The sequence below is a fragment of the Callorhinus ursinus genome, unplaced genomic scaffold (genome assembly GCF_003265705.2).
Source record: "Callorhinus ursinus isolate GAN/ISIS: 27379988/994484 unplaced genomic scaffold, GSC_fseal_2.0 scaffold7, whole genome shotgun sequence".
Taxonomy (NCBI): domain Eukaryota; kingdom Metazoa; phylum Chordata; class Mammalia; order Carnivora; family Otariidae; genus Callorhinus; species Callorhinus ursinus.
In genome coordinates this window covers 73,151,276-73,177,579 of record NW_027397069.1, presented here as the reverse complement: position 1 = coordinate 73,177,579, position 26,304 = coordinate 73,151,276, and the positions used below count along the sequence as shown (strand labels likewise).

The 26,304-nt window shown below is 36.8% G+C and overlaps 1 long non-coding RNA gene across 3 annotated transcripts in view; it reads left to right on the top strand.

Annotated features, from left to right (window-relative positions):
- Positions 1-4,918, top strand: part of LOC112826892 (uncharacterized) — a 56,169-nt gene extending 51,251 nt beyond the window's left edge. For all 3 annotated transcript variants that reach the window (XR_012378711.1, XR_003209076.2, XR_012378712.1), the window contains one exon: positions 4,284-4,918. This is a non-coding gene — a long non-coding RNA (uncharacterized lncRNA). The remainder of the gene's footprint in view (positions 1-4,283) is intronic.
- The last annotated feature ends 21,386 nt before the right edge of the window (positions 4,919-26,304 follow it).

Genomic DNA, 26,304 nt, shown 5'->3' with positions numbered 1-26,304 from the left:
TATTAGAAACCACTATGGAGATACTCAAAAGTATTTGAATGTCTACATATTTTAGACTTAAAAATCCCCCCACCCATGTGAAAACAGCAACAGATTTATTACATTGCAATGTTTTAGCTTCATATGGTGAAAACACTATAAACAAAATTGAAGGACAAATAAGGAATAATTAATATGCAACAAATATAGCAGAAGTTAAACATTTACCAAGTATTTACGCACTTATATAAAATATGAGCGCTTCAAAAGAAGAATAAGCCAAAGATAAAAGAGACAGTCATATGTATTCAAATGTTCAACCCCACTAGTAACAAAAGAATTGCAAAACAAATGCAGAGCAGTATCATTCCCCCCCCCATTAGACTTGTAGGGTAAAAATCATATTAAATATATTAAAGTATATTTGTGTTAAATATGTGTCAAAATGGGCAGTTACAAATGATATTGGCAGTAGAATAAATGCATATAGTCTTCTTGGAAGGGAATCTGGCCATATGTCTTGAAATTTTATATTTTCCTATCTGTTTATATTTATATAAATGTATATAAATTTATCAAAGGAAACAAGCAGCTGATTGGGCCATAATGCATGTATAAACATGTTCTTTCAGCATGACACATGTTCTAGAAAGAACTAAAAATATAGTATTGTTCCATAATAGGGGCCAATTACTATCATTAGTCATGATCGTATCAGGACATTATCCATTTAAAAAGATGTAAGAATCTGAGAATTGACAATCAAAAATGTTCACAGAATATGGTTACTGAGAAGCAGGTTATAAAACATGTTTAACTTGATCTTATTTACCTGTCTATCTACCTAATTTATCCATCTTTCTATCTATCTATGTATCCCTACATCCATCCACTTACTGAGCTACCTGCCTATCTATAAGGTTTTTATATATAATTTTAAGTAATTTAATAATTACATGTCATAGAATAATAGCATTATTATTATATGATATCATGTAATATGATAGATATAGTGGACCTTGCAGTGGCCTCACCACAACATATTTTACTTCCTTCAGTAAATTTCATCCAACTATTTAGACCTTCTTCATTCCAGTCTGTGAGTTTGGGAGAAGCTAACTCCACCTGTGGCCCTCGGACTGGTGTGGTTGTTTAAGGCCTACATTGATCAGTGTAATGCCATCGTCTGGATACAGTTATTGAACCAGATATGGACCAGTGATTCCTCTCAGGAGAGTGCCATGGGAGAATATGTTTGCTGAAAACTTGTAGTGATGACAGTCTTTGCTCTCCTGAAAGAGCTTCCAGAAATGGCTCCCAGTCCCTCTCCTCAGATATGGACATGTGCACATCTATTCTCCTTAGTGTTTGACACCCACCTTGATATCATAAGAGAAAGGGACAGCATTGATGAGGCTGATACCATGGAAAATGGAGTGGACAAACAGAACACAAACAGATCTTCGATAACATCACTGAGCCACTGCATTAGTCAACCCTGAAAACCATCCTACCTTGGGACTCAGATCCACAAAGACTCACTATCCTCTTCATCGCTTAAATCAATTTATTTAAGTGGGCTTTTGTCAACCCAAATGCAACTAAATGTACCATAAGTGTGTGTGTGTGTGTGTGTGTGTGTGTGTGTGTGTGTGAATGCACATGCATTGGCAGGTAGATACACATACACATAAAAGAGAAAAGAAATTGAAGTGATATTCACCAGAATATAACAGAGGTGCATTCTGGGATAGAATTATAATCAATTTTGAGTTCATATTTGTGAAAACCCTTCATACTTTTTTCACAACAAACCTGAATTATTTACTTAATCAGAGGAAAACAAAAACAAAAGCAACAATTTAGAAAACAAAATCAAGCAGTTGTATTTGAAGGAAAAAGATTGATTTCAGAATGTAGTAGAAAGGTGTGTGTGTGTGTGTGTGTGTGTGTGTGTGTGTGACTCTCATGATTTTCTGTGAGCACAAGTACCAAACGAGCCAAAAATATGTATCAGCCAAAAATTACATATGAACCTAATGCAAACTTTGGTTTTTTAAATAGAACAGTGTCAAGATCAAGGGTGTTAATAATCCCACTGTTCTCTGCTCAGGTCAGACCACACTTGAAGTATTGTTTTCAATTCCCTATTCCTACAAGAATTTAGGCACTAACTGACATATTCCAGGGATACTGGGGAAGGATTTATGCATTTGGAAAGAGATGGAATTTTAAGACTTTTGAGATTTTTCCACATTTACAATTCTATAGTTCTCCGATTTTACATGTTGTTCTTGGACATTAAAAAAACAATCATATTCTGTACAAAGAAACCAAGGTTCAGAGAGTTACAATGGCATGCTCAAGGCCATACAACTCATGAACAGCAGAATTTTGTCTCCAAGACACATTAAAAAGGATATAGTCAGACTGACATATGTTAAGAGGAGAGTGACATGGATTATTAAGGCAGAATCATTTAGTTTCAAGGGACTCATGATTAAAGAAACAGATGACTTTTTGAGAGTGAGAGGACATGACACCCTTTTTAAAAACAGTCGTCCTAGGGAAGAGGAAGTTCACTTGTGATTAGCTAAAGATGTCCAATGGCACAGAGAACCAGTGGAGGTCTCTCATTGGTTCTTCTTTCATCATGTAAGTAAGAATTTTCTAATGTGAAGAACCATCTAAGGACAGTCTAAGGTGACTCAGGAGAAAGGGAAGGTTCAAAGACTTATTGTTTCCTGGCATCTCTTCCTCCTCCCCTCCTTCGTACAACACCCGGGCCTTCAGCTGGGCATCTGGTGGCCCAGATGGAGACTGCATTGCCCTGCCCCTTGGCAGCATGATGAAGCCTGTTACTTCCCCATCTACAAAATACCTCATCCTTTTACAAACTTGCTACAGGTTGGTGACTCTGTGTCTTCACAATCTAATAGCCATATATTGCAAAGATTTTGTATGATTCAGGAAGCAGAAGCCGGGATGGACTGTCAAAGCCTCACGTTTGAATTGCTTGTAACTTAGACATACAGCATTGTTCGCGCTCTGTTATTAGAAGCTTGAGTGATGGCTGAAAGTGTTATCACAGAGAGTCTTAGGAAGGGCAAGTTAACAAGCCAGCACAAAGGTAACTGAGGAAGGAATCAACCTAGAACCAGGACTTTGTTGGAACTTGAGGCAAGTTCAATCTTCATCTGCCATTATAGTGAGTTAATAAGTAAGGGGTAAAATAGATTAATATAATATAGTAAATAGATTAATCAAGAATGAAGGATAAGGGAAGTTCAGATTTTTAGAGAAATGGAGGTCACTGCCAGAAGTTGCCAACAAAGCTAAAAGTGGTTGCCTCTTTAGGAGTGGTGCTGGGTGGGGTGTGCAGGAGGCTGGGCATCCTTGCTTTCAATTTTAAGCACTTGTATTATTTTATTTTTAAATATGAGCACACATTTTACTTCAGTAAAAATGCACACACACACGGCTCTGGCTCTGGTTCTGAGTGATGCTAAATGATTTTCCAATGTGGGTAGAGGCTGCAAAACAATCTGCAGATGGGGCACCAATACATAATGGACATATTTCTACCCAGAGGCTAGAGCGTTCATAATAGTCAGACATTTACGCTGCCTTCGGTCTGTTCCATCTCTGCCTGTGCCAGGGGCGGGGTGGGGGGAGAGTACTCCTCTTCAATTCAGCTCTTACTCTGACTGTAGCCAAGTACGCTACTTCAGCCTACTATCCTCAGGTTTCCTTGTAAAAAGTTATTGGAGCTTTCAGCATATTAGAACATGAACTTCTTGTTATACAAAGACATCACTGAACAAAGGTTTTTAAAAGGACATGTATTTTTTATTTGAAAAATTTCTTGTAGTATGGCATTTTACTCCCCAAGAGGTAGCATGTTGGATGTTAAAAAATGAAAACAAAAGCAAAAAATAAAACCAAAACCCCTAGTCAATAATAGCGCTAGACCATAGGAGAATGAACTGCTAGCAGCTCGTGTGAAAGTTTCCTACTGTGAGTATCTGGTGTTTTTCTCTAGATCTTTCTGAAATTAAAAAATCACAGAAAAAGAAATAAATGTTCCTTTTAACGCTACAAGACCTTACTCATGGTAGGTAAGCACGTCAATACATCGTGTCTTCAAAATCATTTCCTTAAGCACTCTTCCTTTTGTATTGGATGAGTCACAAATTGACTTTTTTCTGTTAAACATCAGAGTCACGGTTTTTCTCCTATTACTGACAAACTGAAGGTACAGTGTAGCAAAATAACATGTTTTGTTTTGTTTTGTTTTTTTACAGTGAGCTCTCTGAAGGGCAGAGGGTCATCTTGCTTCAAGTTCCAGAAGAATATGTTTCCTCCCATGGAAGTGAACTAAAGAGCACCATCCAGAAGAAATCAGGACTCATTGGTGGGAGGTTCCAAGGCTCAAAGACATTTGGCAGCATTGTCAATAAAGACGTTCAAGTCAGAAGACTAGATCTTGGCTTATCTTCAAGGAGAGTGAGGTCTTTGTTGTGCTCCGATGGAAACTGGCAGGGTTCTTTGATAGGTGTTAGGGTTTTAAGGGAATGAGATAGTGACATTAAATTTGCAACAGTTATTTTACAAAATCTTCAAATCCATATAAATAGCCCTATATCTGCTACAAAATGAGTTTTGGACAAGTCATGTATGACCTTTGCATTATTTTTACATTTGTGTCCTTATATTTGTTTTTTTCCTTTTCCCAGCTGGGTTTCTGGTTTTCACTGCGGGTTCAATTTTAGGTGGCCATAAAAGGTCAAATCCTCAGTGAATAATTTTCAGAATGTTCAGTACCCTGGAACTTCTAATATGGAGATCTTTTTTTGGTAACATTCATCAGCAATACTTTAATATTCCAAAAGAGGGAGGTTATATTCATCTAAGCTCTGGGAATCTCATTTTCACACACGTAAATAAAGAAATCCCAAATATCGTGTTAGTGTGTTTTTTTGCCAATAAGAATCTTATCTTACGGAGTTATGAAGGAAGGCATGAGCTGTATTATTATATTCTGAGACTTAATCTGTAGAAGTCAAAATGTTACTGTTAGTAATTTCCACAGGTCTTTGAAGGCTCCACCTAGACTTGATTCTGTGCCAAGATAATACAACCCATTTTCTTTTTCCTAAGGGAATTTGGTATTTCTTTCTGGATCCACATTTTCTATGTTACTCTGACTCTTACATCTGCCTCCAGCTAGGACTACGCCTAACACATTGCTGCCACATTTCCAAAAAGAATTCACTGAGTCTGAAAACATAGATGTAGTCAAGTTCTATGTATTGTTTATGAATTATCCAGTTATTGTAATGAATGCTATCCACAAGAGTACTTGCTCTTACAGCCTCACCAAACCATAGAGACCCAAGTATTTTTGTCCCTACTGATTTGGTCTCCCTGCTATTTTATATTAACGAAGCTCTAGAAGAAATTTGCACAAAAGTTGAGGGGTGGTGGTGGGAGATCCACAGCAATAGTACAGATTTTATCATTGCATATTTACTATTTCTTAGGAGCCTACAACAAATTTTTGGTACATTCTACACACTTCAAATAAAAAGTAATGGTGCAACACTATTTTCTCTTGCTCTAGAGTATTTTCTAAACATAAAGTTTTCTTTACAACTTGAGGTCTCAATTATGCATACCATTTATTATGTTGCATTTGATGCGTTGATACTCTGAGTCTATTGAGGTAGTAGGCTGTTTCTCTCAACCTAAAGGGAGAGTTGCTAAACCTTTTGAAAATTGTCTCAATTTTCTCTTTCCCCCTCTCCCTCCTATCTATTTTTCCTACAATTTTAAGTCTCCCAGTTTGTTACTGTCAATCTTGTGTAGATATAGAAACAATCAACACTTGCTAGAATTATTTGTAAAGTAAGAATATAATGAATATGATAAAAGAATTTTCTAATAGTTCCATGGACTCTGTGATGTCCCTTTGGTTTCCTAGGAATCCCCTCTCCCTTTTATTTTGTATATTTCCCTATTCTTGGCTACATGCTAGATCAAAGGCTTGTAAATTGTGTTCCAGGATTCCATAGAGATGCTGAGGAGCTACCTCAGATGGGAACTAGAGCCCAGCGTTCTCCTGCTCCTCAACCTGCTAGATTGTGGATCTGCATGTGCTTGTGTTTACAAAAAAAAGTTCATGTTGGTTAAACAGTTGAAAACCACAGTTGTAGATAGATGAGGTTATTACACAGTTAAATACATTTAGGTAAGTAAGTAAATCAAACCATAAAGATATAGGCAGCAGATGTACTGAATTCTTTTATTGACAGATGTATTATCTATTGGTATAATTATAATCAACACAATATCACCCAAACCACAAAATTCTTTAGACAAAGATAAATGGGTAAGATGAAAGGTTACAGAGTATGACTAGTTGGTCTTAAAAATGGGTTTGGCTAGTCTTTAGGGGCTCGGCTGAATGACTTCTCCCTTAATATTAAACCCTTGTGATTTCAAGGAAAATTTAATCCATATGTTTCTGATTCAATTACTCTTAACTCATTAAATTTTTTTAAAAAGCTATTTGAAATTTGAGAAGTCTTTTTATGAGGTTTAGTAATCTTTTGTTCTTTGAATTAGGAAGGAGAATATTGCCAAGAGTTAATGGTACTTGCACCTCAATACACTTGAGGGGATACTAAACTTAGCGAAAGGTCCAGCACCCTGTCATAACCAATGACTCAGGTACTTGCAAACTCTCTGCCACTTGCGACTCCTTCCACATGCCCAATGATGTGGGATCGTTTCTTTTACATGTGGCAATGACCTTTGCATGCAAGATAGCTATTGCTGCTGAAGGACAATAACATCTATGAGTGGAACACACATTCAAGTTATCATCAGTTTTTGGGGGAAGCTAATTAAATAAAAATTGAACACTCTGAGAGGCAGAAGCCACTACTCACTTTTACTTTTTCTTATTGTTATAGGTCAAAATATAAAGATAGTTTAGGTTAACCTTGAGCAGGTATCGTACATTTGAACAAAGGGAATGAAACAATTTGTAATTTAAGGGACACTAAACATCCAAAACTGATATTTACAGAATTGCTCAGAGAACACAGATTTGTCGAGTAATATCAATGGCTTATGCTCTTTTAACGAAAAACAGGTTTACCTGAAGTAGCTCTAGATTTTTGAGACCTGAGCTGCTGTCTGCATATCAAACCTGTCAGTGATGACTCAATTAGCAGTGAAGAAATGTTCCCTTTAGCTCAAGGGTGGAAAGAATTTGTCTGTTGACTTTTTATTTGTTTTAGTAAGTTGGATCATAAAACTTCCTAGGAAAAAAGCCATTAAGATACATAGAAGCCACGAACCATGGGGTATAACTATTGAATTTGGAGAATCAGAGTATTAATGGCTTCCTAGGAGCCAGACAAAATGGCTCGTTTGGATCTAAGTCTCAAATAGCTGATGAGAGAGGAAAAGAAAAGCCAGCACTAGCAGATAAGCATTAGTGATAACTACTATCTTTAAACCCAGGAAGACCCTAATACACTACGTAAGTGTGAGGATATCTCTAATCATCAACATTATCTTCCCATGTAAAAGATCATATGAAAAAGAGTGGAATTATATTGTATACTCTTCTAGGGTAAGGAGGAAGAGCTCCATCTGAGCAGGTTCAGTAATGTTTATCTACCACTGCTCTTTGTGAAGTTTCCTGTATAAGTAGAACAATTTTATGTTCACTGTAGTGACTAAGGGTTTCTAAGTGAAGCAATACAGGACAACTTCAAAGATCAGGAGTTCTAAATTTGTAGAACTAAACTTGAACCTTATGATCTCTTACTTCCATTTGCTTCCAGATAAATAGAAATTTCCTAGTGCATTGGCAATGTTTATTTTATTTGTCTAGTAATTGTAAAAGAAGTTCAAAGATTACTTTTGAACGAAGGTCATGATTGTTTACACAACACAAGCCTCTACTTAGGTAGAACCAAATGTTTCCAAATACAATTTTCTAGACAAATTAATTAAGGATAAGGGTGCGAAAATGTTTTGTGAGAGTATCATAAAACCTCGCATCCCATGACATTAGTTCATAATTAACAAAATCTATTCAATGCCTCTACAATTGATTCCAATTAGAGTGTTGGTGAAAGAGTTTATATAAAAATGTGATAGTCTGTCTGGTAAGCTTGACCTATACGGAACCACTTGAGTTTTTAACTCCAAACCCTACAATAATGGAAAAAATTAGGCCTGAAGATTTTTTAAGTTAATAAAAATATACTCACAAAGGAAGCATTTACAGATGTAGGAATTGTTTTTAAAGAAAAAAAAATAGCTACCCAGCACATATTTACAACTTCTTGTCAGCACTATATTGTACATGGGCTGTAAAATTATTTGCGTGAAAAAAAGTCTACCAGCAATTTTGCTTCTTTTAACTCTTTTCCCTTTTGCAGTCTTAGCTTGTGACATACACAGTGTAGCAGAACCCACTAAACTACCAGAGGGGGGACGCACACCCACACTCAGCCCAGGAGAATAATGTGGGAAAGATACCCTCTGGCCAAAGAAGCAGACACAGGGAGCTTCCAAAAACAAACAAAAGTTATATTTGTATTTTTTTTTAAATAAGTATCCAATTTTTCACGTCAATATAGATAATCTGCCTAATAAAATATTGAGTTTTGTTATTTTTCTTTTCTTCTTCTCAAACGTAGGAGTTGTACTGAAGTATTTGAGGTATGTGAGGTATTGGAAAAATAAGCCTACATGGAGCAGAGAGGCACAGATGGTTTCTGTGTTTAATGATTTTCCTCCTTCTTCTTCTTTTCATTGTGTTTTAAAGTTTTCTTTTTTCTTTTTTTTTATTCGTGGTTGCCGCCCTTTGCTGGCCGACACAAGTTCTGGGTCCTGTGGGGACCAGGGTCCTTTAGAGGTCACAGAAACTCCATGGCAGTTCCAGTTCCGGGTAGCAAAACTGAAACCCAGTGACATCCAGGGGGAGACAGCACCAAAAGGCAAATTGGCTCATCTTGATTCTTTGTCTCTGGCAATGATTTTAATTCATTGTTTACTCAAAGAACTCAATTTACCTCAAAGAATTAAAATTAAGTTAGCTTTATGTTTACTTATATATGTTTTTGAAATAAATCCCTTGAAAGGACCTATGTAGTGAATTAAAAAAAAAGACAGCAGAATCAAGAAAAATTTGATATCCTTCTGATTTTATTGTAAGCTGTCACTTTGTTCTTCCCTTTCTCCTTTCTTGTTTGGAAATATACTGACCAGACTCCATATACTGAACAGAACCCAATATACTGACCAAAATCCATATACTGAACAGAATCCAATATACTGACCAGATTCCACATACTGATCAGACTCCAATATACTGACTAGACTCCATGTACTGATCAGTCTCCAATATACTGACCAGAGTCCATGTAATGACCAGATTCCAATATACTGAGCAGACTCCCTATACTGAGCAGACTCCAATATACTGAGCAGACTCCATATACTGAGCAGACTCCAATAATAGTTAATAACAACTCTCAGAACAATCCAATTTAGATAGGACATTTGGTTCCCCACACCCTCAGCCAATCTTTACTGCTAATGTTTATCTTGTTAGTCAGTGAGAAATGGAACTCAATGCAGAGGAATGGAAGGGGATAAAGATATAGTTTATGACAATTTGAATACTTTTATTTACAGGTTCCCATTCATCATTTCCTAGAGGAATGTGCCAGGCACTGTGCAAATCAGAAGAGAAACGAGAATGCGGGAGGCACCAGTGCTACTCACTGGCTTGCAGCTGGGATGTGACAGCACCAGGGGTGCACCATGATGGGATGAGATCAGGACACCTGTGGGGTCCAAATGGCAGTGAGCAGAGCTGGGAGCCCTCTTGGGCAGCAGGGGATGGTCAGGGAAGTCCTTCTGAAGGAGATGTTAGCTGAAGGCATGAATCCGGGTTTCTTTCTGTTGGCACAGCCCCGCCCCTCTTGCTGTTGCACCGCCATGGCCTGAGCTATGGCTCCCCCCCGCCCCTCCTCCCGTCCACTTTCCTCTTCTCTCCAGTTCCTCCTTAGTCTAGGCTTTATTTTGAGACAGCCAACTTTACCCCTTCTAGTCCTTGGGAGTGAGGGAACACATTTATTATTTGTTACAAGGGAAAGAGAGTACAGGAACACACAGGACATAACTAGAAGTAGAATCCGAAAAAGACCAAGTAAAAAATCGGTGCTAAAACACTGAAGTGTTGTGAGTTATCTCCTGGGCAACCAGAACCATGAGAGACACTTTCACAATAATGACCATGCCTTCTGGGGACTTTATGCTCTTTTATTTCAGGGCTTCCAGGGCCGATAGCTCTTGGCTAATGTATGAGAAAAGTAGGAATAAGCTGACTTTCATAATGCTGCTGTCACCCATAGGATGGCATATAAATGGAGAGAGTACATGCGCTAAGACTAGAGCCCAGTTATTACCCAAACTCCTGTGTGCGTGTGTGTGTGTGTGTGTGTCTGCAAGTGAAAATGGGAGGAGGAATTGGGAATTGGGACCATGAGGATGGATAGTGACGCTGGAGGTTGGGCAGAGGGCTAAGAATCTTCTGTTTCCTTTAGTACCTCATTTGGGCTCATCTTGTGAGTCCTGAAAACCAAGAGACACATCAGCCCTAACATTGATCGCCAGCACCCACCTTATGTGTACCAGCCCCCACCTCTCACATTCTCAGTCTCTGCCTCAGGGTGTCATTGGTAATGCGTCAAGAGCAAAAAAAAAGAAACAAAGAGCAATGGCACATCTGCATTTCCTGCTTCACCAAGCTCGCCTAAATCTACACAGAGATGAAACATCCAAGTTGTGTCTCTGAGACCCTGGCCATTCTTTTCTCCATTTTAGAGATCTTTGTCTTTTAATGTGTTCCCAGTTATGATGGGTCCCTTTAGACACAAAGGTTTATTTTAATTTTTCAGTGGTATTCCAGAAATCACAAGACTCAATGTACAGCCTTGATTATGTTCTGGAGGTAACTTCTTACCGGACAGGCCTGAGCCTCAGTGTGTTCAATGGGGGATTTTATGACCTGGTGTGTCCCTGGGCTCATGTACTGGGAAGTGGGTCCTCAGCTCCTGCTGGTCTTAAGAGCAGACCACAAGCCCACCACTCAGAGTGGAGCCTATATAGGTAGTCCCTAGGAAAGGAAATGCATGCAAAATTGAAATAGTTCAGGAATGACCAGTAAAAATCTCCACGACTTCCATTGGGGAAGCATTTATATATCAGACCTTTGTTGTCCAATATGGTAGTCTGTAGTCATATGTAACCCTTAAAATTAAAACTAATCACACTAGCCGCAATTCAAGTGCTCGATACCCACATACGGCTAATGACTGCCATTTGGAGAGTATAGATACAAAACCCTCCCAGCAATGAAGAAAGTTCTCTAGTGGTCACTGCCATTTAGAGAGTTCCCATTGAAGGTGACTATGGACTCTTGCTTTACTTATGGGGTTGTCTTCCAGATAGAACCCAGAGTCCTATCAAGAAATTATTCTTTTTTTATTATGTTCAATTAGCCAACATATAGTACATCATTAGTTTTTGATGTAGTGTTCAACAATTCATTAGTTGCATATAATTATGCAACTTACTTTGAGAAGAGTTTAGTTCTTTTTTCAATTTGATGGCAAGATGAGAGGCTATTTGTTTTGTTTTGTTTGTTTATTTTAATCTGCTTCTGTACTTGAAATTCCTTTAACCTTTAGAATGTTGATGTCACAATGAGACCCGCAGTGGCTTAGGTTATCCATATCTGTACAGGACCCCTGCTGTGTGAACAGTTACAACCTGTGCTTCCTACATTGAACTATCACTGTCTACACTTCCGTATTGAGAAAAATGAGATAGACATTTTTATGGTATGCCATCAACAATAAGCTAACAACACTTTATGTTCAGACAAAAATACTTTCTCCATCCTAGTTTTGATAGAGTTTATATTGTGGCTTATATGTGAACATTAAATACTGTATAAATATTTCTGAGCAAATACTTCAGCTCAGTGCTGAATGTCCATCTGGTCTTGGAATGGCTGGTCTTCAAAAGGAGGAAGGTAGGAGGTAGGAAACATTCACATTCCGTTCAGATAGCTCCGCAGGGAGCAAATAGGTGTGAGAAAGGCAAGGAAAGCTGAATATGGAAGTGCCAACAGTTGAGTGAGTTTTAAATGATTTCATTTCAGGGAAGCTCATACACAACTCATGATAAATCTGAATGACAAAGTAGGTAAGACACCTGGCTTTGAACACAGACACACCTGAGATGGGGTCCTGAATGTCTCTAAAACCTGGTGTCCATGGGCAAGTGGCAGGATTTTCTGCTCTATGGACTCTGAATAAACACTTGAATATACCTCATTTGTTGGAGGATTCAATGAGATAAAAGGATTTAATAACCCTAAGTACGGTGCCTGGCATGTTGTAAATGCTCAATAGCTGTGATGATGATGACTTAAAATATTAAAAATTAAAAAAAATCAATGAAACCATGGCTACACATGACAGGTACTCAATATGTTCAGTGAATGAAACCATGTGGAGAGAATATTTTCTAATTTACTTCTATAGGCTGGGTTTCTGTGTTTATTGTCTTTATAAAAATTGATTATATAAATTCATCTTTAAAGAAAAAAGGTAGAGAGGAAGTTTGGCTTAACACCCACCCACCCTAAATCCCTGAAAACCACCTTATAGTGATATAACAATTATAATTTGCAGTCTCAAAAAAGCTCCCTAGAGCAACTGGAGTTACAGTGTCTTTCTGACATAGGGTGTCTTCCTTTATGGATTAGGAGTGCATCTATATTCAGTGTGAAATCTCTCTGAAACATTCACATATGTCTTATTTGTCTCAACAGTAGCCTTTTGTTTCTTCTGTGACTTGTCACTCCAACTTTCAGGTTTGAAAAATGTTGTTGATAAAATATGGCCAGTAAATGAGTAAACCAAACACATTAGTGTTAACAAGAAAACTATAAGGAAGTGTGATTGTATTTTTAGAAACAAGTATAGTGGAAACCATGTAAGTGGATGAGTTCTTTAAGAAAATTTATTCTCCCCATTCAAAATGTTATCAATATAATTCTGATCAGGTATTCAATAATCCTTCTGAGTGAGAAGAAAACTATAAAGAGCATTAAGAGTTATTGCAGTCAAGACAACAAAAAGCAAACAAACAAAAACAACCACAATGGAAAGCATTCATTTAAAAATAGGGTCTAAGTACTAAAATATGATGCTTAGGACTCTACCATGAAGTGGTATTAATTTATAAGAACATAGATCAATTATTCTATCAGAAATCATACAGATTGATGAAATTATACTTTTTGGGTTTGTATGTGAATGGGAAATACAGAGCTGTAAAACAAAACGAACAATTCGTAGAGGACTTATAAAGAAATCAGATTATTATTTTATCATAGGATTTCCTTTTAATATTACATTGTATAAATATCTTTCTATAAATATGGATTTCAGCCAAGGTCCCCAACTGATTTTAAATTAACTGGCAATTTCAAACAATTGTAGAATGCTAATTATGCCAACGGTAAACTTTCTGCTAACTGAAGGTGTCTTCATGTTAGAAACAGATGTTAAAGGTAGAAATTGCTTTGTGTGTGTGTGTGTGTGTGTGTGTGTGTATGTGTGTGTGAACATGTTATAGCTAGTAGAAACTAATGTTTACATAGGGGAGTATATTTCCCAAAGTCTTGAGTTAAGGAGTGATTTTTCCTTTGGATTTGAGGTGAGTTTTAAGAAGCTGTTTTCTCATAGGGGCTGGTTCACCTGTGAGCAGGACTCAGTGTTGTCAGATGGACAATGATGCCTTACCCTGCGTGGTCTAAACAACCAGAGTTAGCCAAGAACGCAGTTATTTTTCTTTGGATCACATTGTAAATGATATGAAATCTATGATCCTAAACAATAAAGCAAATGTTAAGACATTATATTAGTAGATTTAGATTGGTGAAAATTCAGAGCAAGAATTAAAGAAAAATGCCTGTACTGGTGAAAGATAATTGAATTTAGGCTTCTTAAGAATTATTAATTACTACTTACAATAACTCTAGTGGTAGTTTTGCTTTGAATGAAATTGAAAGACTATAAATCTTTTATCCAGAAGGAAAACCTTTTCAGAATGTGTGGAGAGATTTAGAACATTGAACTTCACAAGTCATATAAATCTCTCACATGTCATATACCTTTAGTATTTGATCTTCTCTCTAAAACCAGAAGCAAGACACACTTTCCATTTTATCAAATTGCAAAAGCCATACTGATACCCACAACCACAATTCCTACCTGCCTCCTTTTCATTGGAAAGAAAGTGAAAATGAATATCTGTAATATCTTGAGTTTTGCCAGTGTGAGAAACCAACTGTTTCCAATTTTAAAAATATCTGATGACACCAAAACATGACCCTAAAAGAAAAAAATGATAAATTGAACTTCAGCAGCATTAAAAATATTTGCTCTATGAAAGACTTTGTTAAGAGGATGAAAAACTAAACAACAGAGTGGGAGAAAATATCTATAAGCTATATAGCCAACAAAGGACCTGCATATAAAATATGTAGAGAGCTCTCAAAACTCAACATTACAAAGGAAATAATCCAAGTAGAAAATGGGTAAGTGACACGAGGAGACATTTTACTAAAGACAATATATCGATGACAAATAAGCACATAAGAATCAATCCACAAATAGATATCATCATAGTTATCTGTTACTTGTCAAGTGGCTAAAATTAAAAATAGTGATAGCACCAAATGCTGGGAAGGATGTGGAGAACTTAATCTCTCACACATTGCTGGAGGGAAAGTAAATGGTACAGGTGTTCTGGAAGACAGTTTAGCACTTTCTTATAATACTGAATACTAAGTAAAATTAAACTATACTTACCATAAGACTCAGGAATTGCACCCTTGGGCATTTATCCCAGAAAACTGAAAACTTATGTTCACATAAGATAGTCCACAAGTGTGCACTGCAGCTTTACTTTTCATTGTCAAAACATAGAAAAAAAAAAACAAAACATCCTTCCCTGGGTGAATGGTTAAACACCTGTGGTACATCTATACTATGGAATACTGCTCAGCAATAAAAATGAACAAATTATTGATACACACAAAAACACTTGGATGAATCTCAAAGAAATTAGGCTGAGTGAAAAATGCCAGTTGTAAAAGGTAATAAACTCTATGATTCTATTTATATAACATTCTTGAAATGACAAAAGTATAGACACAGAGAATAGGCTAGTGTTTGCAGGGTCTAGGGGGGTTGTGGGGGGGGCTGGCAATAGAGGGGTAACATTGGGAATCTTAGTGGCAATGGCACCATTCTTTTTCTTGCTTGCCCTAGTGTTTACACACTCTACATGTGTGATAAGATTTCAGAAAACTACACATACACACATACGCTGACATACACAAATGAGTGTATTAATAATGATATCTGAATAATATCTGTGGATTGTACCAATGCCAATTTCCCAGTTTTGATAATGTACTCCTTTTTGCAACTTCATATAAATCTACAGTAGTATCAAAATAAAAACTTGAAAACAATTTAACAAAAATTGTCTATGCATTTCTTTATTTCATTTCCAGGAAAGAGCCACTATCTATCCATCAGGTAATGATAGAAATTTGTGCACATTAAGACACTAAAAATAACTACAGCACTCCCCCTGCAACATTCACAGCTTGATTTCTACTAAAGCACTTGTCAATCTTTCTTCCACTTGAAAATATCTGAGTGGGATTACAAACTGCTGTTAATAATAGTACTTGTTCTTGCAGTGATTCTAAAAGGTAAGGAATACTCTTGAAAAAAATCCATCGTCCCCCTCCCTACTGCAACTTCCTGGATGAGAAATCCAAATTACAAATAGAAGATTATTAAAAGTCTAAAAAACCCAGGGGCTCCTGGGTGCCTCAGTTGGTTAAGCGTCTGCCTTTGGCTCAGGTAGTGATCTGAGGGTCCTGGGATGGAGCCCCCCCCCCCCGCCCCCGCTACCTGCTCAGCAGGGAGTCTACTTCTCCCTCCCTCCCCCTCCCCCTAGCTCACTCTCTCTCTCTATCTTGCTCTGCTCTCTCAAAAAAAATAAAATCTTAAAAATAAAACTAGTTTAAAAAACCCAAAGCTAATATTAAAAGGACTTTTAAAGACACAAAGTTATAAGAAGTTTCACATTTAGAGAATTAACATAGTTTCTTCCAGATGGGTAAGCATAGTAAGATGTCGAGATATAGTTGACAGCATTCATTGTCATTCATTTATTGATCAAATATCCATTAAGTATGTACATTAGATGACAATAACTCGGAAACCACGTGAAAGAACTTTTTATACTTGGTTACATTAAAATCCATTGGTCTATCTTTAAAAATAAAACTAGTTATCATTTTAGGTTTTGGAAATTAAAAAAAAAAACATGGTTATATTTTTCCCATCAAAATGTTACCGATTTAGTGTAAAAGACTGAAAAGCAAGGAAATAAATGAAAATATTAACTGAATCTTGTTATGACATCCAACACTTTTGTAAATACTTGTGGAGATTTAAATACAATGTCTTTAATTGATGAAAATATATGATTAAAAGGAGATAAAACATCTTTGATTAACGAAGTGAATTAATACCCTTGATAATTAAGTGGAGCATTCAAAATAATATGTATAATCATTCCTTGAAAAGTAAACTGGAATTTTGAAAATTGTAGATAATAGAGTTTAAAGTAAGTAAACCATATATGAGGCCTTAGAGAAGACCTCATCATATTTCAGTTTTTCCTCTCTAGGTCCAAATAACTTTTGTCTGAATTTTTTTTTCTTTTGTTTTACTTTAAGTACTACATGTTAATTTAGTCCTGGTTACTCCATCCTTTTCCTTTTGTGGTCTACAACCCCTTTTCTGTAAAGAGGATGGCTCAGGGTAACCAACTGAGTGACTACAGGGCAAAAGAAAGATGGGATATGAATTAGCAAGAAGACCAGAAACTCTCAGGCATTCATTCACTCTGCCTTTTGTGCTCAGACAGGAGTTGCATCATCTCCTGGCTCCTCACTTGGGCAGAAGTGACATCAAGAACATGATTTTTTTTCTGAATTATGATTTCATGATTACAAATTTTATAGTACTGTTCATTTGCTTAGCACTTACAAGTTTATTTATTCCTACACTTGGTTCACTCATTTGATCATCAACAGCCTTTCGAGGTGGATGTGACTCTCAATTCAGAGAAAACTGGAACTCAGTGGGTCAAGTAGCACACACACATCAAGTAAAGGAGTGGCCAGATCGCAAAACCTGATCCAAGTTAGGTCCTTTCCATTGTAGCATATTTTGTTCTAAGTCATTTTAAGTTTTGGATTTTTTTTATTGTTGATCTTAAATATGCCATAGATTATTAGATATCTTCCATCGAGGAGTGGACAGTAGGAATTCTCAGTCACTTCCGCTCTTTGGGGAGTCTGCCACTCTGGGGATGTAGGAGTCTTTCCTAAGTCTTTTTTGGCAGTCACTCTAAAATGTTGGGTTTTAATTATATCACCACCCCACTCTTTCTCTTCTATAATTTCTTTCTTCCAAAACACAGGAACCAAAATTCATGTCTCATATCCACCTGCTAATCTCAGAACCAGCTGTCAAAGCTTTGAATCATGGCACTCAAAGGGTATTTTTAAGGAACCCTGTTTTCAAGGCTAAGGTGTTTCAGAATTTTCCTGTTATCCAGGTATCTCCATAGTTACAGAGCTCTCATCCTAGTTTCTGTGAACTTGAGGTTGTAACTATCTCCATAGTTACAGAGCTTTCATCCTGGTTTCTGTGAACTTGAGGCTGAGTTGACCTAGTTGATTTAATACTTGTTTACATTCATAATCCATGCATCTCTCCCAATCTTTGCTACTATCTTCTTCCTTGTGAATACTTCAATTATTAAAAATAATTGTCTGTAGTCCCAATATTATGCTATTTGAATTGTGGGTCACACTTGGGAAGAGTTTTTTTTCCCTTGCAGTGAATTGAAAGACCACTAAAAGTTAGTTTTGTCTCATCTCTTTGTAGACACATTTCCTGAATGTTGCTATTCAGCCTATAGTGGTGATCATTTTAATGTTTCTAAAATCCCAGACATTCAAACCAATAGTATTCTTGTTTCAGGACAGAATCTAAGTAAAAAAATTAATACCTTGAAATTATATTATATGAATGCATTTAGAAGGAGAGAAAAGTTACATTTGTCAGTTCTGTTAACTACAAAAGGATGGCCATAAGGATCATTTCCAGCCTGTCAGTCTGCACTAGGTGCACTGTATTGAAGGCCAATGTCCAATTATCTTCAGCCAGACTTGGATCAGTATGACTGGGGAGAAACACAAATGCCTGAAATGCACCAGGAGTCTGATTATAGTCAACAGAGAATCAATGCCAAGCCTCCACGGATCCACAAAAACCCATCCAAATTGGCAGTTCACCTTGCATTTTTCTGCACAGGATAAACCCTTGACTCTGAAATGTTTGATCTGACCTATAGATGAGAAATGCAATCAGCCATTCCTTATCTATGTTAGATTTTGTGTACTATCTATATTGATATATTTCTCCATGATGCCAAAGACATGCCCTCCATTGCATGTTCTGATTACAGTGACAGCTTTGAGCTTGTATGAGTCAATTTGCAAATTTTTATTTGCTTACCTAGCTCATGTGTCAGCTCAGGCAATTTATGTAGACTGATATATTTTACATATGGTACTTTCTTTTCTGTTTTCCCACCTAATGTGGCCTTTAAGAAATGAGTCATTATCTCATTTGGGCTAAATTATTGCTTTTACGCAGGAAATGTGCTGGCCAATCATCCTGGAGAGAACAATTGGACACATCTCAAAAAAGGATCATGAGTCAGCCTGAGAGTTGGCCACAGAAGCTCATCAAGTGTTACAGCTTACCTAGGGCACTTCTAGGCAGAGGAGTTCAGTTGTCTTTTCTAATTCCAATGCTGGGTTTTCACTTGGTGCATTTTATCAATTTCATTACAAAAGTTTTTTATATGTACTACTTTGGAACCAACTTATCTTGCTCGTAATGGAAAATACAGACCAGGGGCCAGGACATCTCCACTTGTTTCTCTATTCATTTTCTTTTCCCCATATCAACTTTTCTACTTTTGCCCACACTAATACATACTAGGAATTCAGAAGGTAATACACTGTTATAGTTCATTCTTTCCTGAAATTTTATTATATATTCATGGATTGCATCATTTGTTTTACAAATGGAGGGGCTAAAATATTGAATATGGGGACTGCAGATGACCCTATCATATATTGTCAAGAGCATATGTCAATAGTAAGACTGCTGTTCAAAAAATACACAACTCAGATTTTAGAAAAAAAATGAAATAATGTATATGGGTTCTGAAAAAGAAGTTCAGAGTTTGAAGCCAAAGTAACTTAGTTTTGAAAAACTTAATGGGGATTCTACTTCCAGGGGGAGAAGAAAACAATACTTTCAAACAGGTAGGATTTAATTTGCCTTCAAGGAAAGCACAGACAAATGACGGAAACTTCAGTGTCTAGAAGGCTTAGGGATATGATTCCCAAAAAGGAAAGCTGAGTGTAGGGGAGAAAATAAGGAGAAGGAAAGACAATGAAGTATGGGTCATATTCTTATCTCAAGTTGGAATTTGTGGGCCCTCACTAATGGTGCTAGGTGGGAAAATCGGCGCAGAGTTGAGATGTTGTATTTTGTATCTCAATAGAAGCCAAGGATCCAGGTTCATATAATATATCTTCATTTTTATGTTTTTACTACTTACGGTTCTTATTTAAATTCTGTGAGAACCCTAGCTGTCCAGTGGGTTACCACTTTTCACTCTTTGTCATAGGGACATGGAAAATAACATTTTTATTTCTCCTTGCTTTGTTCTATTACTCTTAAATTTCTTATTTGGAAAACATGATGCTCTTTTTCTAGGTTTTCTTCCTCTACTCATCACCCCCCACCTGCCATGATGGAAGTTTTTTGTACATAAAGAATGGATGATCTAAATTCTGAAAATGAGAGGAAGCCTGGTTGTTAATTCTCTTGGAGATGAAATCCATATCCATTTGGAAATTAATGGGACAGAGTCACAGGAATCTTGCTTCTTATTTCCAAATTGATCTCCCCATCTCCCTCTTCTGAGGTTAGTTCTCCCATTCAGATAGAGTAGGGCACAGAAGCTGGGGTAAACAAAGTATACAGAGACTTTCTCTCAAAAAGATTTTTTGCTGTGAAAAGAAGAATATTTGCTCTCTGGAAGCCCTGTTGGTTGAACTCCTGAATTCCCAGTTAAGTCTAGAAAAGAGATCTCATGCATGTCTAAGATTCCTTTATATAAGTTTCTCTCTGTAGCTCATCCTGCTGCTCAAAGACCCTTGACACCAGAACGGACCCAACAATTTTGTTTTTAGACTAGGTGCCCCCAAATGAAGCTGGCACTACTATATATTCAAACATATGTCACTTTAAATTAGATCCCCCTGTAACCTGTAGCACTTGAAGGTGGAAGCTCTCCTTAAAATGAGAAATAAAAGAATCTTGTTTAAATAACCTCTATCTCTAGATGATTTAAAATACTTTGACAGATCTATATTTTTCCTGAAAAAATGAATCAAAAATAATTCAATCAGAAAAGCAACATCTGTTACTAATCAATAGCCTTGCAAGAGAATTAAAATGGTCTTTTTCTCTCCCTTAAAATCTACTGATAATTTTTTTTTATCCTATGCCATTCATTGAGATCAGATGCACTTACTCTGCATCAGATCTTGGAATTACATAAATAATAAAGTCCTCGAGGCTGATGGCATGGGAACAGTGGAATGTGAAACAATATAATCAGGGGGAAAATCTATATTTAATGTAAAGCATTCTAACACTGTAAAGTAAGATGAATTTTAAACTTCTTTGTTCTTGAGGCCAGGTTGTGCCATAGTTAATGTTTTGTATTAAATCTTGTGTCATTTTATCTGAGGTGATGTCTTATTTTCTTTGTTTATGACTTTGGAAATTATTATAATAAGACACATGAAAGAGATGACGGGGCAAGTACAAATGGATAAAGCAGCATTCACTACCCAAAACAAGTGTAAATGGAGCCAATCATTTCTTAACTTGACAGTCTCTTAATCTTTTCTAGTGAGCTCAGTGATGATTTTTCTTGGTTCAAAACCTGTCACAGCATTCATTTGTGACCATTTTTACTGTTAGGATTCGTAGAGGTCTATCAATTCTAAAACTCCAGTTTGGCCCAACAAATGTCAGTTTTAATCACTAAATGCCAAACAATGCAAGAATTCCAGAGAGTACCTTTGTAGTTATGATTACATTTTAAAACAGCCCTATAGTTCATGGACTGACCTAAGCCTGCAAAAATTCAAAATACAGGAGGTCCCTAAATAGAGGCCATGCCTTTTGTTCTTTCTAAAACCTTTAGCTAAATTATTCACCAGCCCCAAAAGTCAAAATAGAGAGCAGTGGTGTTAAACTTAATCAAGGTGGTTGTGATTCGTATATAAGACCCAGGCCACCTTCATGTGTCCTTGGCTTGTCTGGATATGGAAATGTTTACACTGGCACTTCATTATTGAAATCCAGGTTTATTGCTGACATTCAATTTGCACATTTACCAAAGAATCTTATCAGAAATTTCTGCTTGTGCCTAAAGTTGGAGGTGCAGATATCCTCCTGACATATTAAGGAAGGTCATTTGCTAGAGATTTAGAGAGTATGTTAATGCCTTTAAGATCTGCATTTGGATAATGTCAAGAAGAAGTGATAGGGTTTGCCCTGTTCTACCCAGGAGGGTTAGTTAGGAATATGAAAGATTCCTCCAGGCCAACGGAAGCTTAAGGGCCTCTGCCCTGTCCTCCCACTTAGCAGAGGAACAGAACTGGGAATATGATTCTAATTGGTAAATCTAGAATGTTTTATGAAAATTCCCAGAAATAATTATCTCCTGAATGAGCTGGAAAACTATAATTGTCTCTGGAAGGTTTAGTGGAAGCATTGCTCCAACACTGGCCACTAGAGGCTCCAGGGAGAATGGCCATCAGCTTAGGAGTGCAGGAGAAAGACTTCAGAGACGCTGACTTGCCCATAGAGGGAATGATGGGTCCATGTTGGGAGGGGCATGTGGAAGTCAGAAACATATGCTGTACATATGCTCTACAGCTGCTCATGTAGGACACCCAGGGCCAGGTGGGTTTGCCAACCAGCAGGGTCAGAGAGCCACTAGATGCCCAGGCCACCAGAGAGCCCAGAATGCTAGTGACTGGAAAACAGTGATTGTCTCCTGGATGGTCATACCTCCACCTTAGGGTGGTGTTTCTCCACTCCAACCGCTGAGTTACCTATTTGGCTTTTGAAACAAATGTATACCCCAGCCTTAGTCTTCATGAGTGTTACTCAATGGGTCTAAGATGGGGCTTAGGTATTATTTCTTAAGTTCCAGTGATTATTCTGATACAAGCCAAGTTTCAGAACTATTATCCTAAGACATATAGTCTTTGCAGCATATCGGGTATTAAAACAAAACACAAAAATAAGCTTTAGTGAATAAATCAAAGATAATTCTAGACCAAGTAGGAAAAAGAGGATGAAATGTACACAATTTCCTAGAAAATCAAGCTATGATTAAAAATAAAATCATGGTTTTCAAACATTAGTATCCATAAAACTACCTAGGAAACTAGTTTAAAACACAGATTTTTTTTTGCCACACTTCCACAGATTCTGAATCTGTGGATCTTGGTCTAGTGTCAGGAACCTGATTTTTGAAATAAGTGTCCCAGCTGATTTTAATGCTAGTGGCTATAGTAAAACAACAACAGCAACAAAGCAAAACCCAATCTTAGCACTTTCCTGGTTTTCAAATTGTCAGAGGAGGAATATGTCAATATATAGAAAATACTTCTGCAAGAAAGGTGTCCTCCTGGGTTAATTTTATATTGCAATTGAGTAATGCCTTGCAATCCACTAAAATATTATTCACAGACAAATTATTATTATGACATGGGCCACAAAACCCCAACATTCTACTAAATTTTATGTTTCTATTCTGATTGTGCCATGAATTGCAAAACAAGAAATACAGGGGGTAGATTCATATTGATTAGATAAGAAGTTAAAAAGAACTTCAAAGGGTATATATGTCTAAGTTAAAATGGTAATGCTTAGTTCTCTGACTTTTTGATTCCAAAGAATTCTTTGGTAGGGTCAAAGACCATTCAGAACACTTGGCCAACCTCATCCAACTCACCCCTAAACATTGACAAAGTGGGCCTTCAGAATGATTGTGAAACATTGGCCCTGTCATTATCAAAATACCCAACTAATTAAGTTCTAAAATATTTTGTTATTTTCCTTAACTGTGGACAGAAATGTTTGCAGAGGGCTAATCAAAACTCTAAGAATATACAAGACATGGAATTTTTCCTCATGGATTTTACAATCTAAGTGAGATAAGAGTCACACATGTGAAAGAGTTGTGAATAATTTCTAATAGTAAATATATTAAGTACTAAAATAGCAGTTATTAATAAGTTGCCTGGAACAGGGACTACATCATATATGGAGTCCACAATGCAAGAAGGATGACTAAACCCTGGATCATTCAGGAAAACTTTCTGGAGGAGGTGGGGCTGGATATGCCACCTGTTCTATTTTAGCTACTGAGTGCATTCATTGATCATAAATGTAAATCTCATATAAATCTCAAATAATTCAACTGACTTGAAGCTCTGAGTTCCTAACCAACTCTGTTCTGGGTAACAAAAATTTCTCTTATTTTGCTTGTTTTTGTTGTTGTTGTTTGTTTGTTTGTCTGTTTGGTTTTTTACCTTTCCTATCATCGGAGTTATTTTTGATATTATCAATGTCTGAAATATCGAGTCACTTTGTTTTTACTAATGGCTGAAACTCCTGGCTGGCTAACTCCTGCATTTCTTCTCATCGTTTTGGGCTCACCTTCCATCTCGAGACACTTTTCTGCCCATTCCCTGTCTCTTAAATCTTGCAGCCCTTAATTAATCTGTATTCATTCTTTGAGTAATATAGGACATATAAACTATTTCACATGTTCCTGTGAAATTTTAAGTAATGAGCATGCCTGCTATTTTTACCTCCTTTCATAAAGGCAGCACAAAATACACACATTAAACACAGTTGATGTAAATGGCCTGTAGTGCTTGGGTGGAGGAAGCAGAGTGAACTATAGGAAAGAAGGAGAAATCCATCCAGTGTACTTTTCTAGGAGCTAGACGTTGGTCATCTCATTGAGTGTTCAATACAACTCTAAAAAGCAGAAAAACCAAGAGGTTATATAGAGGTGAAAGTCAAGAGGAGCAAACCAGAATTTGGAGAGATTAAGCGGTCAAGGTCACATAGATTCTCAAAGCTCTCTGACCCAATCTGTCCTCTTACCGGTGCATCCAAATGCCTAGTGAGAACCCAAGGATGAGCTTCTCTAATTATAATGCCCTGAAGTTTGCACAGCATGTTTAGTAAAGACAGTTTTACTGGCTGATAACAACAATCCCAAAGGAAAGGAATGACAGAGTGTCCATTTATTTTTCATCCCTATTTACTGATGAAATTCCATTTTCAGAGAAAATGAAGGCTTAAAGATGTTAAATAACTTGTTCAGTTGTGCCAAGGTCAATATTTTCTTCCACTAGAGTGCATTGCTACCAATCTGGCTGGGCTTCAGAGTTACTCAAAGGGCTGTTTCACAAAAGAAAATGATTCTATCTACAGAGCTACTAGAAATTTTATCACAAAAATTTGTCCTTCTTTGTCTCCCTAATTTTTAGAGGGCCTTTATCTAATTCCTATGTTCCCCAAAGATGTGTATGCACTGTTGTTCATCACAATTTTGTTTAAAATAGCAAGTTATATTTTGTTGCATAACAAATGGCCCTAAACATAGTGTCTCAAAACTAGAATGACTGATTTATTCAAGATTCTTGAGTTTCACTTGGGCTTACCTGGGCTGGCCATTTCTGCTGTTGTTATTCACAAAGCTATACCTGACAACAAAGTCAGGGCTGTATAATCCATGATAGTCTCACTCCTAGGCCTGGCTGTTTGGTAAAGCCACGGGCACTCTAGTTCCTATCCAAATGATGTTTCTACCAGGACAACATAGTTTTTATACATAGTGGCAGCATGATTCCAAGGGGATAAGTCTTATTGCTCAGTCACTTAGCCACAATTTGTGCTGCATTTGCTGATGTTCCATTGGCCCAAGCAATTCATGGTAGACAGAATAATAGCCCCCAAAGATGTCAATATCTTAATCCTGTTACATGGCAGAAGAAAGGACTTTATATGTGTGGTTAGGATAAGGATCTTGGAATGGTAAAATAATCCAGAATGATCTGAGTGGTCCTGATGTAATCACAAGGGTCCTTAGAAAAGGGAGGAGGGAGGAGGTAAGAGTCAGAGTAGACATGATGGCCAACACAGAGGTTGGAGTGAGGTAGCCATGAGCCAAGGAATGAAACTGGCCTCCAAAAGCTAGAAAATGTGGAAAATGAATTCTCCACTAGAACCTGCAAAAGGTACACCATTCTGCCAAATTTTGATTTTAGCCCTGTAAGACCAATTTTGGACTTCTGACCTTGAGAATGGTAAAATAATATATTTGACTCTTTTAAGCCACTAAGTTTGACGTAATCTGTTACAGTAGCAAGAGGAAAACAATATAGCAGTCTCATATCCAAGCCAGAATCAACATTGGAGGAGACATGGGATCCACTGAAGCCCATTAGTGTGACAATCTACCGCATAGATATTCTAAATGTCCAATAATAGAAAATTATTTTAATGGATTATGATAATACCCTGTGATGGAATACTATTCATTTAAAAATATGTTATTATAATAATTGTAATAATAAGATTAGAAGAATGACATCATATATTGTTCACATGATGTTAAATTTAAGTCTAAAATGTAAGTTGCAAAATTATTAAGCACAGTGTAAACCCAGATTTTTAGAGGGGAACCTAAATGAAACATCTTGTTCTTAGATGATAGATAGATAGATAGATAGATAGATAGATAGATGATAGATGTCAATAAATAGTCTGGATGTGTTATAACCTTCAAATGAGGTATAGAAGTATATATCACAAAATATAAATTGTAGTTTTTAGATAATTTGGGGGTTTTATTTTTTCCACATAATTT